At 48.9% G+C, this 14,509-nt stretch overlaps 1 pseudogene; it reads right to left on the bottom strand.

The window, feature by feature from the left end:
- LOC134983359 (oocyte zinc finger protein XlCOF7.1-like) overlaps nt 1–14,509 on the bottom strand; it is a 162,002-nt pseudogene that overhangs the window by 34,636 nt on the left and 112,857 nt on the right.

The raw sequence follows: 14,509 nt of genomic DNA, 5'->3' as shown, positions 1-14,509 counted from the left end.
TCTCAATTCCGCGGTCAGTCGTATCCTTTAAGGAGGCTGCGCCTGGGACAGGCAAAATAATTTTACGTGACAATATAGATACAGAGGTGTCCACTATCGGTGGCTTTTCCCATTTCTTCCTATCATCTTGAGGGAAAGGAAATGAGCTGAGCAATCTTTTAGGGATTTTAAACTTTTTCTCTGGATTTACCCAACTTTCTGCAAAAAGAGAACGTAACTCTTTTGACGCAGGGAAAGTAACCGAGGATCTTTTTTACATTAAAATAAGATTCTTCCTCTTCTACTGTTACTTTTTCTGAGATCTGCAATACATCCCTAATGGCCTCTATCAGAGCCTGCACCCCTAGAGCGAGAGCCGCCCCCCTTCCCCAGATCCACCTCCCCGTCCCCTGTATCTGAGGCATCGTCATCAGTGTCAGCCTGCAATATCTGGGCCAGTGTACGCTTCTGTGGATAAATGTGAGGGGTTAGAGGCGCAGGTGTGGGGAGCTGAATCTTTATTCATCAGGTCATCCACAGTCTCTCTTAAATACTGCGTCTCCTTCTCAGTATGGGAGAGTTTATTAGAAATATTAGTAATCATCCCCCTTATGGAGTCCAGCCAAGGCGGTTCAGACCCAGTAGCCTGAGAATGTGTACTGTCCTGAGTACACTGTAGGGATCCCCCTGGGGAGGAAAAACATTCTGCTGTGCAGGAAACACACTCCTTGGACATTTTGATGTGAGGTACACACACACACACACACACGAGAATATGCAGTAAGCACAATTCCACACAGAGCCCTTTAGAGAGTCACAGAGGAATGAGGATACCAGCCACACAGTGCCCCTTCAGCTAACAAATAACTCACCCAGGCACAGACTAAATACCCTTAGTAGGGTATTAGTAAGGATATAACTGCTGCCCCCCCTCTATAACCTCCTGGTACCGCCGAGGTAGTCTGGAGTTGATATGGAGGGGCAGCGTTTTCTGTGTGAGCTGCAGAGAGAAAATGGCGCTGGTGAGCTGCTGGATCTGCTCATAGTAAAGGCTCCGCCCCCTTAATGGCGCACGGTCTTCCCGCATTTTATACTGTACTTTTTATGCTTACACGATGGGTAAGACCCCTGTAAGGCTGTATCTGCCAGTGTCCTGGGTATTGTGACTATCAGCTCGCCCCTCAGTGTGATCACACCTCAGTGTATACTGAAAGCCTGGAGCCGCAGCCTTGCAGCGCTGCGCTCCTACCCATGTGCCGCCATCTGTGCTGGTGAACCACTAGCTGGGACGCCAGCATTATACTCACCACTCTTCTTACTTCTGGCTCTGTTAGGGGTGTCAGCATGCTGCGGGTCTGTACGCTCGCCGTGGGGATTGCGAGTAGGACCCTCAGGAGCTCAGTGTCCGGTCAGCGGAGTAACGGGACCATTAACGCATCAGGAAGTTGGGCCGTTCTCCCCCCTAAGTCCCACGAAGCAGTCATGCTGGTGACACCCAGCCTACCTGTAAAATAATAAACAGAAAAACTCCTCAGGAGCTCTCCTATCTGTGACCAGCTCCTCCGGGCACATTTTCTAAACTGAGTCTGGTAGGAGGGGCATAGAGGGAGGAGCCAGCCCACACTATTAATTTCTTAAAGTGTCCTTGGCTCCTAGTGGACCCGTCTATACCCCATGGTACTAAATGGAAACCCAGCATCCTCTAGGACGTAAGAGAAATGAATGCTGTACTGCAGCGTCTTCCAAAGGGACTTTAGGTCTGCTACAGCCTGCTGCAGTTGTTGTGTCTTTTGATTATTACCAGCGAGCTGGGATGACATTTCCGCCACCATGGTTTTTATGACGCCTGAAGAGACCAGTAACCAACTGGGCTTGTAACACACAGTGACATGATGTGAGGGGGAGAGCAGGAGTATAATAGGGGCTGATGGCTCCTGATGTATGAGATACACCAGAGAGTGTGGGGAGGAGACTGGTCAGATCTCTGGGCTGGTAACACAGTGACATGATGTGAGGAGGAGAGCAGGAGTATAATAGGGGCTGATGTCTCCTGATGTATGAGATACACCAGAGAGTGTGTGTGGAGGAGACTGGTCAGATCTCTGGGCTGGTGACACACAGTGACATGATGTGAGGGGGAGATCAGGAGTATAATAGGATCTGATGTCTCCTGATGTATGAGATACACCAGAGAGTGTGGGGAGGAGACTGGTCAGATCTCTGGGCTGGTAACACAGTGACATGATGTGAGGGGAGAGCAGGAGTATAATAGGGGCTGATGTCTCCTGATGTATGAGATACACCAGAGAGTGTGGGGAGGAGACTGGTCAGATCTCTGGGCTGGTGACACACAGTGACATGATGTGAGGGGGAGAGCAGGAGTATAATAGGGGCTAATGGTTCCTGATGTATGAGATACACCAGAGAGTGTGTGTGGAGGAGACTGGTCAGATCTCTGGGCTGGTAACACACAGTGACATGATGTGAGGGGGACAGCAGGAGTATAATAGGGGCTGATGGCTCCTGATGTATGAGATACACCAGAGAGTGTGTGGAGGAGACTGATCAGATATCTGGGCTTGTAACACACAGTGACATGATGTGAGGGGGAGAGCAGGAGTATAATAGGGGCTGATGACTCCTGATGTATGAGATACACCAGAGAGTGTGGGGAGACTGGTCAGATCTCTGGGCTGGTAACACAGTGACATGATATGAGGGGGAGAGCAGGAGTATAATTGGGGCTGCTGGCTCCTGATGTATAAGATACACCAGAGAGTGTGGGGAGGAGACTGGTCAGATATCTGGGCTGGTAACACAGTGACATGATGTGCGGGGAGAGCAGGAGTATAATAGGGGCTGATGTCTCCTGATGTATGAGATACACCAGAGAGTGTGGGGAGGAGACTGGTCAGATCTCTGGGCTGGTAACACACAGTGACATGATGTGAGGGGGAGAGCAGGAGTATAATAGGGGCTGATGACTCCTGATGTATGAGATACACCAGAGAGTGTGGGGAGGAGACTGGTCAGATCTCTGGGCTGGTAACACAGTGACATGATGTGAGGGGGAGAGCAGGAGTATAATAGGGGCTGATGGCTCCTGATGTATGAGATACACCAGAGAGTGTGGGGAGGAGACTGGTCAGATCTCTGGGCTGGTAACACACAGTGACATGATGTGAGGGGGAGAGCAGAGTATAATAGGGGCTGATGCCTCCTGATGTATGAGATACACCAGAGAGTGTGGGGAGGAGACTGGTCAGATCTCTGGGCTGGTAACACACAGTGACATGATGTGAGGGGGACAGCAGGAGTATAATAGGGGCTGATGGCTCCTGATGTATGAGATACACCAGAGAGTGTGTGGAGGAGACTGGTCAGATCTCTGGGCTGGTAACACACAGTGACATGATGTGAGGGGGAGAGCAGGAGTATAATAGGGGCTGATGGCTCCTGACTCCCCTACTGGGCAAAGACATATCCCTCATTAGTCTGTACTGACAGAGGAGGGTGTAGGATAAGAGATTGTTGTAGTGACTGAGCAAGGAGAATATGTGATTCTTTTCTGTAATAAGTGTTTATTACTCACCTGTGCTGATATCTGTAGGGATCTCCTCCTCTTTACACTGCTGATCACCCCTCACATACGTCTCTTCTTCTCCCTCTGTATCTTCTGCCTTCATATCAGTCACATACGTCTCTTCTTCTCCCTCTATATCTTCAGCCTTTATATCAGTCACATACGTCACTTCTTCTCCCTCTGTATCTTCTGCCTTTATATCAGTCACATATGTCTCTTCTTCTCCCTCTATATCTTCTGCCTTTATATCAGTCACATACGTCTCTTCTTCTCCCTCTATATCTTCTGCCTTTATATCAGTCACATACGTCTCTTCTTCTCTCCTTTTATCTTCTGCCTTTATACGAGAAAGACGTTCTACCTAAGTAACCCAAAAAATACAATGGCATTTGCATTCTGTTTGATTAAATTGAGGTGAAACAGTATAATATCAGTGTATAAGACACACACAGCTTCTCTACAGATCATATAGTGACAGTCACTTTGGTATATTGGGCAGACCCTAAATCCCACCTACCTGATCCTCCTGTGGGATCCTGTGATACTCCTCTGTACAATCCTGGGAATACAGAGGACGGGGACATCTCTCTGGGGTATCTCTGTTACTGGGCCCATCTGTAGGAGACACACAGTGACTGAGTACAGTATATATATGTGATTATCAGATGATGTGTCTATATAGCGGGCCCCCATACCTGCTCTCCCCTGTACAATACATGACAGTCTCCTCTTACCCAGTGATGTGAGGGGCCGGTGATTCTCCATCATCACGTCCTTGTACAGACCCCTGTGTTCCTCTTTATACTCCCCCTCCTGCATGGAGACATAGACAGTGACATCCTGACACCTTATAGTAACCTGACACACACAGTGATACATTCATCACCCAGACACATCCCCTGGTGTTACTGTATAATGCCCCATTCCCAGCAGTCACCTCTCCAGTCATCATCCAGACACATCCCCTGGTGTTACTGTATAATGTCCCATTCCCAGCAGTCACCTCTCCAGTCATCACCCAGACACATCCCCTGGTGTTACTGTATAATGTCCCATTCCCAGCAGTCACCTCTCCAGTCATCACCCAGACACGTCCCCTGGTGTTACTGTATAATGTCCAATTCCCAGCAGTCACCTCTCCAGTCATCACCCAGACACATCCCCTGGTGTTACTGTATAATGTCCCATTCCCAGCAGTCACCTCTCCAGTCATCACCCAGACACGTCCCCTGGTGTTACTGTATAATGTCCCATTCCCAGCAGTCACCTCTCCAGTCATCACCCAGACACGTCCCCCGGTGTTACTGTATAATGTCCCATTCCAAGCAATCACCTCTCCAGGCATCACCCAGACACATCCCCCCGGTGTTACTGTATAATGTCTCATTCCCAGCAGTCACCTCTCCAGTCATCACCCAGACACATCCCCTGGTGTTACTGTATAATGTCCCATTCCCAGCAGTCACCTCTCCAGTCATCACCCAGACACATCCCCTGGTGTTACTGTATAATGTCCCATTCCCAGCAGTCACCTCTCCAGTCATCACCCAGACACATCCCCTGGTGTTACTGTATAATGTCCCATTCCCAGCAGTCACCTCTCCAGTCATCACCCAGACACATCCCCCGGTGTTACTGTACTCCCAAGTCTCCTCAGACCCCAGTCATGTCCCTGTATTATTACTATAGATATAAGTGACGTTATTGTGACACTTCCAGATCCCCTCACCTCCCCAGTCATGTCCCTGTATTATTACTGTAGTACTCTAGTGAGTACACTATGAGGGGGCAAATCAATTAATGAATGTGTAAATCTATAATGTAATAGAGATGCTGCCAACTGATGTATACCATATATGTGATAATAACTTGGATCTTTCTAGTGATCCAATAATGTATAGTGTTTATGCATGTTATTATTCTGTGCCTGCTGAAGGTGAGGGGACTCTGGGAAGCGTGCAGTGTGCGGGGGAGATCATGGAGAAGCTTCCAGAGGTCCCGTGTGCTGAGAGAGGTGGCTGGGCGCGTGTAGCGGCGGTTTTGTTGGTGGGGTGACTAAGGGGAGAGAAAAAGGCTGGCGGCTGAGACAAGGGAGATTACAGGAAGGCGGTTCCCTGCAAGTGAGAGAGCCCCTGTGGGGGAAAGGAATTGGATGTCTCCCGCTGCGGGTGAGAAGCGCTGTGTTAATTTCCCCTGGTGGACGCAGAGCAGGGACGTCCCGGTGGCTGGATGTCACGGAGAGTGCTGGCAGGAGGAGACCGCAGTGCGGGCAGCAGCTACCAGGAGACCAGCAGTAGCAGACAGTCCCCCCCCCCAAGCAGAGCTGAGTCCCTCATCCCATCCAACCCGCGGGAAGAGCCCGGTTGTTGGTGGAGGCGGAGTCGGGGGAGGGCCAGACCGGGCACACTATCATTGTAAGTGCAGGATGCCCCCATATAAATCCTGCTAATCTGCATTCTCCCCTATCATCCTTTAACTATTAAAGTACCAGCCCCCAGCACAGTAGCACAGGGACCAGCAGCATCGGTGGATCTGAGGAGTATAAATAGCACCTCTAGAGACTCCATATCCATTAGAGCACAGGTTCTCAAACTCGGTCCTCAGGACCCCACACGGTGCATGTTTTGCAGGTCTCCTCACAGAATCACAAGTGAAATAATTAGCTCCACCTGTCGACCTTTTAAAATGTGTGAGTAATTAATACACCTGTGCACTTGCTGGGTTACCTGCAAAACATGCACTGTGTGGGGTCCTGAGGACCGAGTTTAAGAACCACTGCATTAGATAATGACCAGCCGGGTAGCAGTCATAAAGAGTGCGGTGGTGTATAATGATGAAAGCAGCTCGGAGAGGGCGCAGGGTCACCTAAACTTGGAAATGATACACTGGGGAGACTAAGCACCCCTCGCCTATCAGAGACAGGTGCCAATAACCGGGACTTCAGTATGTTCTGGAGCCACCCTCACGGATCTACAGTGGGGCTATGCTTATACTGGGACAGGTAACACAGATCATCACCCCACTATATGTAACGAGTAGACCACGGGTGTCAGGGATTCCAGGGTGGAGAGCTCCACGTACTACCTTCCTGTTTCAGGTTGTCTAGGAGCGCTACAATTAGATCTTCCATGGAAACCATGCTATTCATTGCCGTGAAGTAGGCATTGCTCAACAATCATGAGGACAATTGCTCCAAGTGTATACCCATATAACCCAGAGTACTTCTTATACACAGACACGAAAGGGCCCCAACCGTGCACGATTATAGTAAGAGAACCCGGGTGGTTTTTCAAACGCAGCCCCACAACTTTCTTGTGGAATCATATTTTATGTATTGTATGCATTACCTTATGTATAGGTGGGGTACATTATTATGTACAGGTGGGGTATATTATTATGTATAGGTGGGGTATATTATTATGTATAGGTGGGATATATTATTATGTATAGGTGGGGTATATTATTAGAACGTTTCATGGTTTGAGTATTATATGATATAACTGTATAAGGTGGCCTATAACTTCTTGCATATTAAAACCAGTATACTTACGGGTGGAACTGTCGCCTTATCTGTGGAAGAGCCTGAAATCACAAAGGAAAGATACGATAGGTAAATGTGCATAGTCCTATCTGGTTACATCACATACTAATGTTATAGGCGACCACTACAGGGGTAGTTTATTTCCTAAGCGATTAGAGTATTGGGCTCTGAATAGCTTGGGTGGAGGCACATTGCACATATACACTGTACCCCCAGGTAAAAAAGGGGTTACATTACTATAGATATGTGATGTCACTGTGACACTCCCAGATCCCCTCACCTCACCAGTCATGTCCCTGTATTATTACTATAGATATAAGTGATGTCTCTGTGACACTCTCAGTTTCCCTCACCTCACCAGTCATGTCCCTGTATTATTACTATAGATATAAGTAATGTCACTGTGACTCTCCCAGATCCCCTCACCTCCCCAGTCATGTCCCTGTATTATTACTATAGATATAAGTGATGTCACTGTGACACTCCCTGTTCCCCTCACCTCCCCAGTCATGTCCCTGTACACTCCCAGGTGTGTGATATACATTTGCTTCATACTGAGCAATATTTTCAATCCCCAAAATTACATATAATAAAATTAATAATAATAACGACACTAAAGGCTGCACCCCAGTATAAAAATAGTAACAGATGTCTTTAAAAGCAGGACACCTCAGGCCATTCCTCCTGTATTGTAAGACATCACCAACACTCCCAATGTCTAATAATAATACCTGGACACCACAAGCCGCTGTCCCTGTACAATAATAACCGTACACAAAAACCTGCTCCCCCTGTATAACACAAATAGCAACAGGACACCAAAGGCCGCTCCCTCTGTATAATAATAACAACAACAGGAAACCACAGACTGCTCCCTCTGTATAATAATAATAATAATAATAACAGGACACCACAGGCCACTCCCTCTGTATAATAATAACAACAGGACACCACAGGCCGCTCCCTCTGTATAATAATAATAATAATAATAATAATAATAACAGGACACCACAGGCCACTCCCTCTGTATAATAATAACAACAGGACACCACAGGCCGCTCCCTCTGTATAATAATAATAATAATAATAACAGGACACCACAGGCCGCTCCCTCTGTATAATAATAACAGGACACCACAGGCTGCTCCCCCTGTATATTAATAATAATGACAGGACACCACAGGCTGCTCCCCCTGTATAGTAATAATAAAAGGACACCAAAGGCTGCTCCCCCTGTACAGTAATAATAACAGGACACTACAGGCTGCTCCCCCTGTATAGTAATAATAACAGGACACCACAGGCTGCTCCCCCTGTATAATAATAATAATAACAGGACACCACAGGCTGTTCCCCCTGTATAGTAAGACGCCATTACCTGATCTACACGGACACTGGGAGGCTGCAACAGTCGACGAAAACTCACTTCCTGTATGTGGAACGCACAGTACGGAAGTAAGGTGGACCGCACAGACAGGAAGTAGGGTATGATTGGCACAGGCCGCTTACTGGTTGCTGGCCCCTCCCCTCCTTCACCCCGCCTACAGCCCCGCCCTCTGTAACGATTATTACTATACATGTCCTCAGTGCAGGAGGCCGGCGGCCATTTTATTGTAGACCAGTCCGCCCGCAGCAATAGGTTCCCTGGCTGTGTGACGTCAGGAGCGGCGGCCATTTTCCCCTGGTCTGAGCTCCGCCTTCCTTCTATCATTCCCACAAGGCAGCAGGAGCAGAGAGCAGCCATTGCTGTGTCTGGCAGCAGGTAATGATATTATTATTATTATTCTATAGGCTGAGCAGCTCTGGTGTCAGGTTCTGTACTACAGGGGGAGCAGCCTCTGGTGCCTTGTTACAGTGCAGCTGGAGCAGCCTCTGGTGCTGCATTATCCCTGTACAGGTGGCTGACACTCTAGTGTCCTATTACTGTAATACAGGTGGCGTAGACCCCGCCGTTACCGTAATACAGGTGGTGGAGACCCCGCCGTTACCGTAATACAGGCGTCGCCAGGGCCGTAACTACGTGTGTGCCAAGGGGGCTTGGCACACAGCGCAGTTGCCCTGAGGGCGCAACGGCCAGCGGCATGTAATGAGTCAAGCCTCTAAGTCCGTGCGCCGCAGCCGCGCTGGAGGAGAGACCAGCGCCGGGTAAGTGAGAAGGAGGAGGAGGGAGGGGGAGCAGGGAGCAGCAGCAGCACTATTTGATTGGGTGTAAGCGCCGCTGCAGCATCCCCCTCTCCTCCTTTATTGGCTGCCCGGCGCTGCTAAGGATGCCAGCATCCACACCAGCTCCAGGCAACCAATACAGAAGGAGAGGGGGATGCTGCAGCGGCGCTTACACCCAATCAAATAGTGCTGCTGCTGCTCCCTGCTCCCCCTCCCTCCTCCTCCTTCTCACCTCACACTGCCTGCACCGAGACGAGAGGGAGCCTGCCAGCGGGGAGAAGGTAAGTATGCCTCTCTCTCTCTCTCTCTCTCTCTCTCTCTCGGACACCGTCTGCCGCAATGTGTAAAAAGGGGGACTGGCTGCCGCAATGTGTAAAAATGGGGACTGGCTGCCATAATGTGTAAAAAGGGGGCCTGGATGCCGCAATGTGTAAAATGGGGTCCCGTCTGCCGCAATGTGTAAAAAAGGGGACTGGCTGCCGCAATGTGTAAAAAGGTGGACTGGCTGCCGCAATGTGTAAAAAGGTGGACTGGCTGCCGCAGTGTGTAAAAAGGGGGACTGGCTGCCGCAATGTGTAAAAAAGGGGACTGGCTGCCGCAATGTGTAAAAAGGTGGACTGGCTGCCGCAATGTGTAAAAAGGGGGCCCGGCTGCCGCAATGTGTAAAAAGGGGGACTGGCTGCCGCAATGTGTAAAAAGGGGGCCTGGCTGCCGCAATGTGTAAAAAGGGGGCCTGGCTGCCGCAATGTGTAAAAAGGTGGACTGGCTGCCGCAATGTGTAAAAAGGGGGCCTGGCTGCCGCAATGTGTAAAAAGGGGTCCTGGCTGCCGTAATGTGTAAAAAGGGGGACTGGCTGCCGTAATGTGTAAAAAGGGGGACTGGCTGCCGCAATGTGTAAAAAGGGGGACTGGCTGCCGCAATGTGTAAAAAGGTGGACTGGCTGCCGCAATGTGTAAAAAGGGGGCCTGGCTGCCGCAATGTGTAAAAAGGGGGCCTGGCTGCCGCAATGTGTAAAAAGGGGGACTGGCTGTCTATTGTAATGTATAAAAGGGGCACTACTGTGCAGCGTAATTTGAATAATGTAGACTACTGTGCACCGTAGTATGAATTGCTATTATTTTTTGGCCACGCCCCTTCCCCATTAAGCCACGCCCCTATAATTTTTTTTGCGCGCCTGAGGCGCGCACTGCCCCTGTCTTACATTGGGGGGGGGGGGGGGCGCCACTATCGTTTCTTGCACACAGCGCTAAAATGCCTAGTTACGGCACTGGGCGTCGCAGACCCCGCCGTTACCGTAATACAGGTGTCGCAGACCCCGCCGTTACCGTAATACAGGCGTCGCAGACCCCGCCGTTACCGTAATACAGGTGGCGCAGAGCCCGCCGTTACCGTAATACAGGTGGCACAGAGCCCGCCGTTACCGTAATACAGGTGGCACAGAGCCCGCCGTTACCGTAATACAAGTGGCGCAGACCCAGCCGTTACCGTAATACAGGCGTCGCAGACCCCGCCGTTACCGTAATACAGGCGTCGCAGACCCCGCCGTTACCGTAATACAGGTGGCGCAGAGCCCGCCGTTACCGTAATACAGGTGGCGCAGAGCCCGCCGTTACCGTAATACAGGTGGCGCAGAGCCCGCCGTTACCGTAATACAGGTGGCGCAGAGCCCGCCGTTACCGTAATACCGGTGGAGCATACCCCACCCTTACCGTAATACAGGTGGCGCAGACTCCGCTGTTACCGTAATACAGGTGGCGCAGACCCCGCCGTTACCGTTATTCTATACATATAATGGCATTGTACTATACAGGGGAGTGCTATGTGTTGTCCTACTCTACAGGGGGAGCGACCTGTGTTGCCCTTCTATACATGGGGAGGTGCCTGTGGTGTTTTTTTAGTATTATTATATAGGGTGAGCAGCATGTAATGTCTTTCTATACAGAAGAATATACAGGGGTAGCATCCTGTGTTGTCATAGTATACAGGGGGAGCGGCCTATGTTGTCCTAGTATACAGGGAGAGCAACCTGTGCTGTCATAATATACAGGGGGAGCGACCTGTGTTGTCATAATATACTGGGGTAGCATCCTGTGCTGTCATAATATACAGGGGGAGCATCCTGTGTTGTCATAATATACAGGGGGAGCATCCTGTGTTGTCATAATATACAGGGGTAGCATCCTGTGTTGTCATAATATACAGAGGGAGCGGCCTTTGTTGTTATAATATACAGGGATAGCATCCTGTGTTGTTATAATATACAGTGGGAGCATCCTGTGTTGTCATAATATACAGGGGTAGCATCCTGTGTTGTCATAATATACAGGGGTAGTATCCTGTGCTGTCATAATATACAGGGGTAGCATCCTGTGCTGTCATAATATACAGGGGTAGCATCCTGTGCTGTCATAATATACAGGGGTAGCATCCTGTGCTGTCATAATATACAAGTGTAGCATCCTGTGCTGTCATAGTATACAGGGGTAGCGTCCTGTGCTGTCATAGTATACAGGGGGAGTGGCCTGTGCTGTCATAGTATACAGGGGGAGCATCCTGTGTTGTCATAATATACAGGGGTAGCATCCTGTGCCGTCATAACATACAGGGGGAGCGGCCTGTGTTGTCATAATATACAGAGGTAGTATCCTGTGTTGTCATAGTATACAGGGGGAGCGGCCTGTGTTGTCATAATATACAGGGGTAGCATCCTGTGCTATCATAATATACAGGGGTAGCATCCTGTGTTGTCATAGTATACAAGGGGAGCAGCCTGTGTTGTCATAATATACAGAAGGAGCGGCCTGTGTTGTCATAATATACAGGGGTAGCATCCTGTGTTGTCATAATATACAGGGGGAGTGGCCTGTGTTGTCATAATATACAGGGGTAGCAGCCTGTGCTGTCATAGTATACAGGGGGAGCATCCTGTGTTGTCATAATATACAGGGGAAGTGGACTGTGTTGTCATAATATACAGGGGAAGTGGACTGTATTGTCATAATATACAGGGGTAGCATCCTGTGTTGTCATAGTATACAGGGGGAGTGGACTGTGTTGTCATAATAGATGGGAGGAGCAGCCTGTGGCATCCTACTCTACAGGGGGAGCGGCCTGTGTTATAATATTCCTTTCTTTCCTCACACTCAGTGCTTGACCCATTCCAGTCTGGCTTCTGTCCTCCCCACTTCAGTGAACTGCCCTTACAAAAGTCTGCAATGACCTCCATGCTGCTAAATCCTACTCTCTACTTATTCTTCTTGACCTCTCTGCTGCTTTTGACACTGTGGACCACCCTCTCCTACTGCAAATCCTTCACTCCATTGGTCTGCGTGATACTGCTCTCTCTTCCTATCTGTCTGGCCGTTACTTCTCTGTCTCCTCTCATGACTCCACCTCCCCCCACTTCCACTAACTGTAGATGTCCCCCAAGGTTCTGTCCTTGGTCCTCTTCTTTTCTCTCTCTATACGTCCTCACTAGGTGAGCTCATTAATTATTTTGATTTCCAATATCATCTCTATGCTGATGACACTCAAATCTATCTTTCCTGTCTCCGGACCTCTCTCTTGTTCTCCTCACTCGAATCTCCAACTGTTTCACTGCTGTCTCTGTTTGGATGTCCCAGCGCTTTATGACACCTAACATGTCTAAGACCGAGCTGATCATCTTCCCACCCTCCCGCATAACCTCACCTCCCACAATGTCATTATCTACTGATGGCACTACTATCTTCTCTAGCCGCCAAGTACGCTGTCTTGGTGTATTCCTTCCCTCCTCCCTCTCCTGTACTCTCCTCCTGACTGGCAGCCCTAACACATACATATCTCCACTCCAATCTACCCTCAATGCTGCTGCCTGGCTCATCTTTCTCACCAAATGTACTATGTCCACCTCCCCTCTCCTACAAGCCCTTCACTGGCTCCTGTTAAAGCTGATTAACTTACAGGACGAAAAAGCAACACCTTATTTCAATAAAGTTCCAGCCGCTGTGGCCGCTGAATATAATCCTTAACCTCTGTACTGTTTACGCACCTTACGTACACAAGCTAGCACCGTGTATGCACTATGCGTACTCATGCCAAACGGGCGTAATAAGTACACACTTTGTGTACACAAGCCTACATGCTGTGAGCACAATGCAGCAGCCCGATTGGCTGAGATACTCTTTAATCCTTTAGCAGGAAAGAAACACGACACCAATTGTATTTAAAATATGTTGGGGTCCGACCCACCAACGGTTATTTACTAGCAGGGGGTTACAACAATAATACAAACACAATAAGAGAAGAGGCTACAATCAATGGTACATACGTTTGTTCGCCAGCGCCACCCGGTCCTCAATCAATCAAGATAGATGACCTTCAGAGAATGTGTGTGGCCGACCAGGCAGCTGGGTTTTTATACATTTGTCCAAAACATGATACAATGGAAACTGTAATCTCTTCACCTATAGGTCACTGGGATGGTCATTTACAGTACAGGATGGGTCATAGGTCGGTTTGAATAGGTGGGCGATGCCTGGTCCGGGTGCAGTTACAGTTGTTCTCCAGTGGGTTCCCGCTGAATATCATGTGTACAGTAAATACAGTAAGATATTAATATTGTTCATGCGCATAATTATGCGCAGGAGCGTGCTACCTTCTGCAAACTGCTATCGGAATATTGCTCTTAATATACCTTACAGCTGGATACCGAACACCACATCCTAACCTAATTCTGTCCCCTCATATCCTGTAAAGTCGAATCCCTTGTTGTTATACCTTTTACATAAATGAAACTCGCTGGTGTGGTGCATGTGGGCTATGTGTAAATTCTGTGCTATGTGACTTAAATATAGAATATGTCTTTGAGGCTTTTCCATGCGAATGCATATGCTACCATAAATACTCATACCACGCGCTAACACGCACGATCGCGGGAGCGATCATACGCAGCTTGCGAGTATGCGCACGCACAGTGGAACAAGTACCCGCACGAAGGCCATCTGTGTGAAGTTTTTACGTGATATGTATGGCTGTAATATTTTCCACTTCGACACTCTCCTTCCCCTTCAGAATCCAAATTCAAACTTCTCACACTCACTTACAAAGCCCCCACCCACTCCTCTCCCATTTACATCTCTGACCTTATCTCTCTTTACACCACCACCCGTCCTCTTCGCTCTGCTAATGCACGCCGCCTCTCCAGCCAAATGATTACCTCCTCCCACTCCTAACTACAAGATTTCTCACGTGCTGCTCCCTTT

The sequence above is a fragment of the Pseudophryne corroboree genome (genome assembly GCF_028390025.1).
Source record: "Pseudophryne corroboree isolate aPseCor3 chromosome 3 unlocalized genomic scaffold, aPseCor3.hap2 SUPER_3_unloc_13, whole genome shotgun sequence".
Classification (NCBI taxonomy): Eukaryota; Metazoa; Chordata; class Amphibia; order Anura; family Myobatrachidae; genus Pseudophryne; species Pseudophryne corroboree.
This window is presented reverse-complemented; position numbering and strand designations above follow the sequence as displayed.